The 10018-nt window shown below is 34.8% G+C and overlaps 1 long non-coding RNA gene across 2 annotated transcripts; it reads left to right on the top strand.

Moving 5' to 3' along the window:
- The first annotated feature begins 775 nt into the window (after positions 1 to 775).
- On the top strand, positions 776 to 3455 carry LOC113334699. 2 transcript variants are annotated; one of them, XR_003352885.1, is made up of 5 exons: positions 776 to 1363; positions 1688 to 1748; positions 2494 to 2596; positions 2760 to 2840; positions 2954 to 3455. It is a non-coding gene; the product is annotated as an uncharacterized LOC113334699 (long non-coding RNA). The 2 variants fall into 2 exon arrangements; XR_003352884.1 differs by having other exon boundaries at positions 2760 to 3455.
- The last annotated feature ends 6563 nt before the right edge of the window (positions 3456 to 10018 follow it).

Genomic DNA, 10018 nt, shown 5'->3' on the forward strand with positions numbered 1-10018 from the left:
CCTTTTTTTATATTTAAAAGAATGCAATATTTCATGACTGATTATGATGTTATCTTGAATGTTACGCTTTGAAATGAATGCAGATTGATGTGGAGAAATAAAAGAATCCAAAATAGGTTTCAATCGATTTGTTAAAATTTTAGAAATAATTTTGTAGACTGTATTTGTTAAACTGATCGGCCTGAAGTCATTAGGCGTAGAAGGATTACTAACTTTGGGAATGAGAGCAATGAAAAATGATTTAACTGCTTAAGAAGAAACTTACTGCGGAAAAAACTTTGCACATGATTAATAACTTCCCCTGAGACTTGGTCCCAGTTATTCCTGAAAAAACCACCCGGAAAGCCATCAGGCCCCGGGGATTTCCATGGCGCCATACTGATAATAGTAGAATGAATTTCCTCACTAGTAGGAACAGCTACTAGACTAACATTAAGTTCATCTGTTATTATAGGCTTAATATCTTTAAGCACAATTTCAATATCAGTAATGCTGGGAGAATATGATTTCAGGTGAATTTTTTAGTGATGTCAACACATTGATAATATGATTTCAGGTGAATTTCTTCTACTGTGGTTAAAAATTGAATAAAGCTCTCTTCTAAGAGCTTCTGGTCCCAGCGGAAAATATTTCGACCAATAGAATCCTCTTGTTATTTCACACCACCAAAACCACGTCAGGAAATACCACCGTCCGGAAAAAAAGAAAAGACGGGGACTCTATTTTGTATGTTCAAATCGTAAATCTAATCTCTATTTGCGGCTTTGACCCTCCCGTCTCTTCCTCTCCTTTTAATAAACCCTACCGAAAAAATTCCTTCTTCTTCCTGTTGTCTTACGGCAAGAAACTAAACTTTCAAAGGATTTTGTTGGGTTTATGGTAACAATGACGTTGATATCAGTTACCTGTCCATTTAGTTTGTTTAAGGTTTTTCTATTGATTCTGAATTTTTTCTTACTTATTGTTTGATGAGTGTATTACTGTTGTTAACAGAAATCAGAGATTATGATGTAAGTATTCGTGGTAGATAAGGTAGAAGCTATTCGTGAAACAATAGGGTTTTATGCCTCTAAGCTTTTAATACTTCTTAGTTCGAGCTTTTCTTGCCTAGAAATCCTTTGTGCATTATAAAATTGGATATTGTTTTGGGCATACAATTGCCTTATTGATCAATGATTCGATTTTTAATCAGACCTACATTTTTTTATATATATTTCTTTTGCTTATTCATGGTTGGTTCTCTGCTATTACCTCCGTTTCTGGCTCAACTGCCTGCGTGGGAGGGAGAAGAGTTCAAGGCTGCCTAATTAAGCAGCTTACATGATTTATGATTGGAGGAAGTGATTTCAAAATTACATTGCAGGTCAGTGCACAAAAATCCTAGATTTACAAAATTGCTTTGTATTCATTGATTTTTAACCGTAATACACCACCATAAAATAAATAGGGAATTTTGTTAATGTTTTTTTTTTTTTTTTGAAGCATGTTTTGCTAATTTTATTGTCTATCAGGTGTTTGTTAATGTTTTTCATGTTTACAAGAGAAGTTGTTCTCAAATCTCAACCATGATTATTATAATGTGCTCTGATTTTTGAAGTTTATGCTTATCATGTAGTATGATTTTCATTGTATCATAACTTGCTTCTCATGATAATTTTTCTGCTCCTGTTTTTGTTTTACCTTATAGGCTGTTCTTAGTGAGATGCGGAAGGGGAAATAAAAGCATGATGTCCAAGGAAATATGCTAGGTAAATGTTGCAAGCGACTTAAATATTACCAAAATATTTCTAGGCATAATACAGTACTGATGTTTTCATAGTAGTTACAGTACTTGATGTCCAAGGAAATATGCCAGGTAATGTTTTCATAATTCTTCTTGCAGCAATATGGAAATTATGATATGATTAATATTATATCAATCTTGAAATTATGATATGATTATAATATCAATCTATATTATTTGCAACAATCAAAAGAGAAGAGGATATTTAATAATTTTCTTGATTGTATGTAATCTTAACTGATTTTGCTACTTATTTTTATATTTGTAAATAAAAATGATATGATTAAATAGGAATTACAGTAAGTTTCGATATTTGAGTATTTTTGGGATATGGTTTTGCTAGATGTTAGAATAGAATTGGTGATGTCTACGGAATCTGTTTGAGTTTTACTATTTAATGCTTAGTTTCGTATTTTTCAATAGTTCATAATAGAATTGAATTGGCTTGATGGTGGACATGAAAGCATTATGACGTTGGTTAGATAAAAAATGGTATCGGGGATTTTAGATTCTCCGTATGTGCACGTGCAGGAAGAAATTAGGTATTCTGTAATGTACCAAAAGGAATATCCACTGATATCCCCAAGCTTCCAAATTTGTGCAACTTCAGATCTACATAAGGCTTTGCTAATGATGCCGAGAACAACAACATCGTTAACTTTTTTTATTTGTGTTGGTTTTTAAACTCTTTTTGGTTATATATCTTACAGTTGGTGGCGGTATCATCCAGGGTAAGTTGAGTCAGCAGACACGTTGGGATCGGGACGAGCGAGTGAGATGGATACACGTAAGGCAAGATTCATATGTGATAAGGTTAGGTTACTTCTGGAAAACGGGGTACTTACTGCTACATACTGTATTGAATTGCCTATTATGGTGTTCAGTTGTTGTTTAACATAGTTTGAATTTTATTACGATGTTCCGTATTAATGTATTTCTATTGATGCGTGTTAATTTTGCTCTATTCGAGTCTCAGGTAACTCTTGGAATTGATTTGATTTTCTTTGGCTCAGTAGCCAAAACATGCTTATAGCAAGGAAGTGAGATGCATTAACGGGTAAATCTTGAAATTTAGATGGCTTCAAAAAAAAAACGATTTTCAGTTCTTTGTGATATTAGTTTGTGTTGATATGATCTGTGATTTTGGCTTATGTTAATTTTGATTTGCAGGGAGCCCTTTAGGTTTAGGTTTAGGTTTGAAGTGTAGCCAACAGTTAAATGTAGATAATATTTATCAGAACCCTTCAGCAATAATAGTCTACGCATGGATACATGAAAACTAATATGCAGGTCAGGTGTAAGGAGGACGGTATGAACGTTGCTCACGGGGATATGTCTCTTTCCTTCAGTTTACCTACGGATAGGGCGAGGCAGGATTAATCTCTGATAGGTGGTGACTGTTGGTCCATGGTGGTTCTTGCAATCTAAATAGTTAGTGCGTGGTTCAACCAATAGCCAACATACACTAGAAATGGATTAGTAAGACAAAGATCATCTTTCTATTCTCTTTACCATGGTTAATTATTTTACTTATATTGGAACTGAATTGTATGAAAAAATCATGTAATTAAGCTTGATCTCCAACTATCCTCATGTTGAAGGATACCAATGTGGTGTTGCCGTGTTGGTACTATCTGAACAAAACAACGTATAGTATATCTGGATTTTTTTTTTTTTGGGTCATTTTGTGGTTTATGAAGATTTTAAGAATGACTAATCATTTACTTCTCCGGACACAGTAAATTCGCCCAAATTCATTTTGTTAGGGACAACAAATTTGAGCCCGTGCAGAGCACGGGCGTACCACCTAGTAAATACTTCATTTGGTCACACGCCTCCGACCAATTTAAGTCTCTTCTCCATAATATTTCACGTGGTACTCTTAACTCTCCCAACTTTGCTTGCCACCTTGTGCTTAAGATTGAGAGCAGCCACAGGTCTGGTGCTCATGCCACAACCGTCCGGACTCCACAACAACTTAGTCCATAAGTCCAAATTACATGGACTTTTGATTTACTGTTGCTGCAATTTTGGTCCATTAATATAAGATTGGCATTTTTGGCCCGTATGTTGACTTCCATAAGCCATGAACATTCGTGTCCTCAGATAAGCAGTAACTATTGAGGCTAGAGAATTATTTCTTAAAATTCTGCAAAATTAGATAAAAATCATGAAATTGTACAAAATGAAGAACTAAACAAATATAAATTAAGATGCAAAAACGACGTGTTCACACACTCATCACTTGAAAGAGATTAGGAGAACCTCGATAACAAAAAAAAAAGATCAGGATACACGAATTATCAAGGTAAAGATAGTCGAACCTATCTTCACGAATCCCCAAAGAGAATTTTTTCGGTCGTAGACCTGATTATGTTTCTCAAAGGAAAACCAGGTCTATAGAGGACGACTCTTAAATCAACTAGGACACGAAGTGTCAGGGATTGATTTTCCCAGTTGAAAGAGCATCTCTATTTATAGTTTTCAAAGACCATAGGTTTCTTAGAATTCAAGCTAAGATAACTTGAGAATCAAGCAAACACTTTTAGGTCTTGAAAATACAATATAATAATATATACTAGGAACAGGTTCTAGAACCGTGTATGAGGATTGTTCGGTTTGGAAAGTACGCCAAAGAACTAAAGCAATTTGATGTTCATTTAAACACTTAAGAATTTAATCATTGTGCACATACGTAAGTATTTGAACGATCAATGAAATCTTATAAGTGTTTGAGATATATCTACCAATGCTAAACATATTTAAAAAAATAAGTCTTCGAGCATCTGCTAAAAATCTACTGAGACAATTGGTACAACGGTTCGTGAACGGTTAGGCTTTTTCATGAGTCAGGGTGCAAAGTTCATCAACCCTACAAGACTACCGAACTCAGTTGACCACGATTCCTGAACCGGGTTCGTCAACTGCTAGCCTATATACCAACTTTAGTAAATCAGTTCACAACGGTTCGTGAATTGTTGCCATCTGGAATTTGCGGTTGGGGAACCGGTTCGCCGACCCTCTTGTATTTCTGAAACTCAGATATCTATGGTTTTAGAACTGGTTCGTCAACCTACCCTAAGCAGAAATATCAAATAGTTCAATATTTCGCTCTTATGATGTTTGAAACATTTCCACGTGATAAAATCATTTGCATGGACAATTTTTAATTGATCCAAAAATTAATTCACACAATAAATTGTTTAGAATTAATGTTGTTAGGATCATTGAACATCTTTGATAGAGTCATACTTCAAGATTTTTAACAAGACAAGCTTGACTCGAAATTTCTTCTTTGTAAATCTACTAGAAGTCATATGAAATTGTCTCAAAAAGATACAATGGTAAAATAGTGAGTAAAATAAAATGGTTCAGTCTTCACATACCTGATACAGAAGTTCTCCAAATGTCTTCGTCGACCTTCAGTCTTCAAGGGTGATGTCTGATGCTCAACTACCAAATTCTAACCTAGTCTAAGACTTGACTTAGTAGACTAGAAATTAAGATATAGTGTTGATCATCTAACATTGAAAAAAAGCTAGAGATAGAAAAACTTATGGGTTCAACCAACAATCTCCCCCTTTGTCAATTTTAGTGACAAAACTATTCAATACATATGGATTCAAAATAAATAAACTTTTCAGCTCAATCCACTATGTTTGATTTTCTTGGTTCTTCAACAAACATCTTGAATTCTTCGTACTTCAAGTTATTCTATATATGGTTCTGCATGTGTTCGTTTATCACATTTGTTGTTGAAGATCCGTAGGATAACAACTTATGAAAATACTCAAAAATAGCTTTGTTAAAATGAGGCCGCTCCCGGGTCATCGCTCTGCTGCATCTGGCCCGCCAAGACATTAGGAGCATAAAAGATCCAAACAGAGAAGAAGATAACAAAATCTACCTAATCACACTCTACTCATCGTTTGTCATACAAAAACATAGTATTGTTACCATCATCAAAGTTCAATTGCACCACAATTTTGAAGCAATGGTGATATGTTCTCCCCCTTAGTCAATAGCTATTTATTTTGCAAAATAGGTAAAACCTATATATAATAATCCACTCTCCTTTACATGATGCTCCGAAAAGTCATATGTAATGTAGTAAGATACTACTTAGTAATTCTCCCCCCTTTTGTCAACAAAATTGGCAAAGGAGAAAAATCGGGATCAAGATGAATCGAAGCCGTTCCTTTCATAGCCCTCCTGCCTTCCATACCTTTGTTATACCAATGCTCTAACTAAGACCGAAGGGAGTATTCAAGACTAGAGAACATATACCAACATTTAGTTTAGACGATTTCACCAAGTAAACTCGGGTCGCGTCAAGGAGATATAAAGGTACAAGAATCTCTTACAGTTTCACATCCAGTTTCCCCACAAAAATATTTCCATTAAGCACAAGTTCAAAATAACTCTCCCCCATTTGATGTAATTCCCGAAAGAACAACATGAGCGACCTTAACTCTAATCACAAGAGAAGGATTTTCCTTGTACATACAAATTTACTCGTCAGTTACGAATTAAGTAAATAAGTATCCCAATATTTTTCTCTCTTTTCGCCAGTTACGAACAAAGAAATTAAAAACAACGATCTTCATGTTAGAGGTACTAAGATATAATATTTTTGTGAGAAAAACAATCATCGAAAAAAATTATTTTCCACGCCAGTTACGAACAAGAGAACAATTAATGCGATATGACTCAACATAAGAATTTTAACTTCTTTAGAATTGTACAAACGTAAAGAGTAAAGTTAACCACTTATTTCCTGGCGGTTATGCAATCGAGGAAGTAAGTAGATTCCTAGAGAACATCTTACGGAATCCTATAGCAGTATATTCACAAAAGTGTAATCGTGGAGAGATCAATACTGCCATTCTCAAAACAGTGTCCTCCTCTTTTGCAAGAGTTAAGAGCTTAACATATGAGAAAATATGAGATATATGTTCTAATGAACAAATATCACAAATAAATTTCACCTTTTACTAAACACTCGTCATTGGACCATCAGAGTCTCATGTTTCATAGAACACATGTGTAGAAATATGTACACGAGTATGGATTACAAATTCAGATTTGGAAGATCTGAAACACAAGGTATTTTACCCAAAATATGTGAATAAGAGCGGGGGAAACAATTAGCTTGGGTTAATTAACTAAAACGAGACCAATATCTTGTCGAAGGTTTTGAAACGTTCGGGTATCTAATAGTTTGGTAAGAATATCAGTCAGTTGTCGTTCAGAAGGCACAAACTCAATTTTGACAATACTATTCTCAAAGAGTTCTCTTATAAAATGATATCTTATGTCAATATGCTTTGTTCTTGAGTGCTAAACAGGATTATCAGTGATGCGAATCGCAGTTGAGTTATCACAAAAGATTTTCGTAGCTATTCCATAATCAATAATCATTTGTTTCATCCATATAAGTTGTGTACAACACGAACCTGCAGCAATGTACTCAGATTCACAAGTATTTAAGGGTTGTGATATTTGCTTCTTACTGATAGACACATTTTTGTGTCTAAATTGTACTAAATGTCTCTATTGTTAGTGCTTGATTTTTGTACTAATTTTGATGCTTTGTGTGTTTGTAGGTGTTTTTGGAGAAATACACTTGTGTGGAAAAAGTTGCTCAAAGAGTGCTATTTGGACTCCCGGAGAAAAATACTAAAGGCACCCTCAATTTGGATAAGGGGCACCTCAGTTGGGCACCTGCTATTCGCACCCCCAGTTTGGTTAGGGGGACACCATCTTCAACATTTCAAAAATTCGTTTTGGCGGGAAAATTTTATTCTCAACTGTGTAACTTTCGATCGATTCTTGAAGAAGTTCTGGGTAGACTAAAGGGCTGAAACTTAATGGGTATACGTGATATGTCATAACAAAGCTGGTATGGGTGTTTCTTTCGATCAAATTTGGCTGAAAAATCCGTGAGAAGAAAACAGGGCAGCACGTACACGGAAGAAGATATTCACGGGATTATAGCGAGTTAGACGTGTGATGCTCGTGTTTAGAAGAACCTAACCATTATTTGGAGTGTGAAGAAGTTAAATATGGCAATATGGAAGCTTCACAACGCGTGAAAATCAATATCAGTGATATAAATGAAAAGAAAATAACCCGAGTAAATGAAGATTATCTGGAGTTAATGGAGGAGATTCATGTCGCAATCACGTATAAATATGTTCACAAGGTATCATGGAAGGGTGTCGAGAGTTTGGGGGGGCTGAGGAGAGCCAGAGAAGAAGAAATTCGAGTTTTCCCAAACTCAGTTTCTGCTGCTGCTGCTGCTGATGAACATGAAGAACACGAAGAACGGACCTGCAGAGACAGTCGTTTATTAACTGTCGTAGTTCACCTTCAATTGCGGCATTTCTTCAGCGACAGCGGAATAATGACTACAACACCTGGGCTTTATCGTTTATTATGTGACGCCTTTTGTACGTCGCAGATTACATTTTCACACCATTTTCTCATTTTCTCACCATTGTAAAAACCATTTGAGCTATAAATAAATCTTTTGAGCGTGTTTTCATCATGATGAGCTAAACCCAACGCTGGGACGACGGAGGAAACCAAAATTCATCATGCGGTAAATTCATTTATTCTTTATTTGACTATTTGCATCAAATTAAAATTAAAAAAAAAAAAGATTTTTCTTAATTAATTGTCATTTCGTTTGATGGTTTATGCTTAGGATTAATTCTTTTGATATGTCATGCTTAAGATATACAATTAATATTTTAAGAATCTACCTTAGGCAAAGAAATAGAGTCAAAATACTTGTTGAATGAGCTATAATGGTTTAGAATAAATAGGTGAATCGCATGAATTTGAATATTTGGTGGAATCCTAGTCCCAGTACCTCTAGCCCACTTTGTTAACATTATTTGTATATTTATTTTTATTAAATTTAAAAATCGAACCTTCACAAGTCTTGAACGAACTTTTACAACTCTACTACTACAACAAAATTTGAAACACATCACTTACTACGCGAAGCTATAAGATTTATACCCACGTGAAATAGTCCTCCTGATGTGCTCTTTCTATTTTTCACACAACTTTCCCAGTCTGCATCAGAATAAGCGGTAATTTCCGTGTTAGTATCAAAGGTAAAAGATAAACCATAACCAATAGTGTGTTTAACATATCAGATGATTCTTTTTACAGCTGCTATGTGAGACTCCTTTGGATCTGCTTGAAATCTTGCACAACAACCGATACTAAACAAAATGTCATGTATAATTATCGTCAGATATAATAGACTTCCAATCGACTGTAGAGTTTTTGATCTACTTTGACACCATTATTGTCTCATTGTAGTTTTCCTGTTGTAGCCATGTGAGTGAGATTTGGAGTGGCTTTTTCCAGGCCAAACTTTTTAACAAGTTCCTTGGCATATTTATCTTGAGAAATATAAATTTCATCCTTATGTTGTTGTATTTGTAATCCCAAGAAGTACTTTTATTCACCAACATTCCTCATTTCGAATTCCTTTCCCAAAGAGGTTTAGAATTCATCAGAAAGTTTCCTGGATGTTGATCCATAGATGATGTCATCTGCATAGATTTGAGTTGTTAAGAAATTATTTCCACTCCATTTGATATAAAGCGTTTTATCAGCATCTCCTCTAGCAAAGCCGTTTTTGAGAAGAGAAATTGCTAGCTTTACATACACGTCTCGTGGAGCTTTTTTTAATCCATATAATGTCTTATTGAGATTAAAGATATAATCGGGATTTTCTAGACATTCGAATCCTTTAGGTTGAGCTACGTAGACATTTTCCTTAAGACAACCATTTAAGAACGCAAATTTTTACGTCATTTGGTTTAGCTTAATCTTGAGAAAAAAAGCATGATCTAGTAGAAAACCTTTGGAATCAAGACGTGCGACAAGAGCGAAGGTTTCATTAAAGCCTATCCCTTCAATCTTTGAGTATCCTTGAGCGACAAGTCTTACTTTATTTCGAATCACTGTTCCAAATTTATCTGACTTGTTCTTAAATATCCACTTGGTACCTACAATATTTATATTGGAATGACAAGGAACAAGATTCTAAACCTCTTGTCGCTTGAATTGATTAAGCTCATCGTGCATAGCACTAACCCAAACAGAATCATTTAAATCTTCATCAATGTTCTTTGGATCATCTTGATACAGGTAGCATGTGTAATTCCATATATTTCGGAGCTGACCTCTTGTCTTAGCAATCGAGTTTGT

This window comes from Papaver somniferum, chromosome 1, assembly GCF_003573695.1.
Source record: "Papaver somniferum cultivar HN1 chromosome 1, ASM357369v1, whole genome shotgun sequence".
NCBI lineage: Eukaryota > Viridiplantae > Streptophyta > Magnoliopsida > Ranunculales > Papaveraceae > Papaver > Papaver somniferum.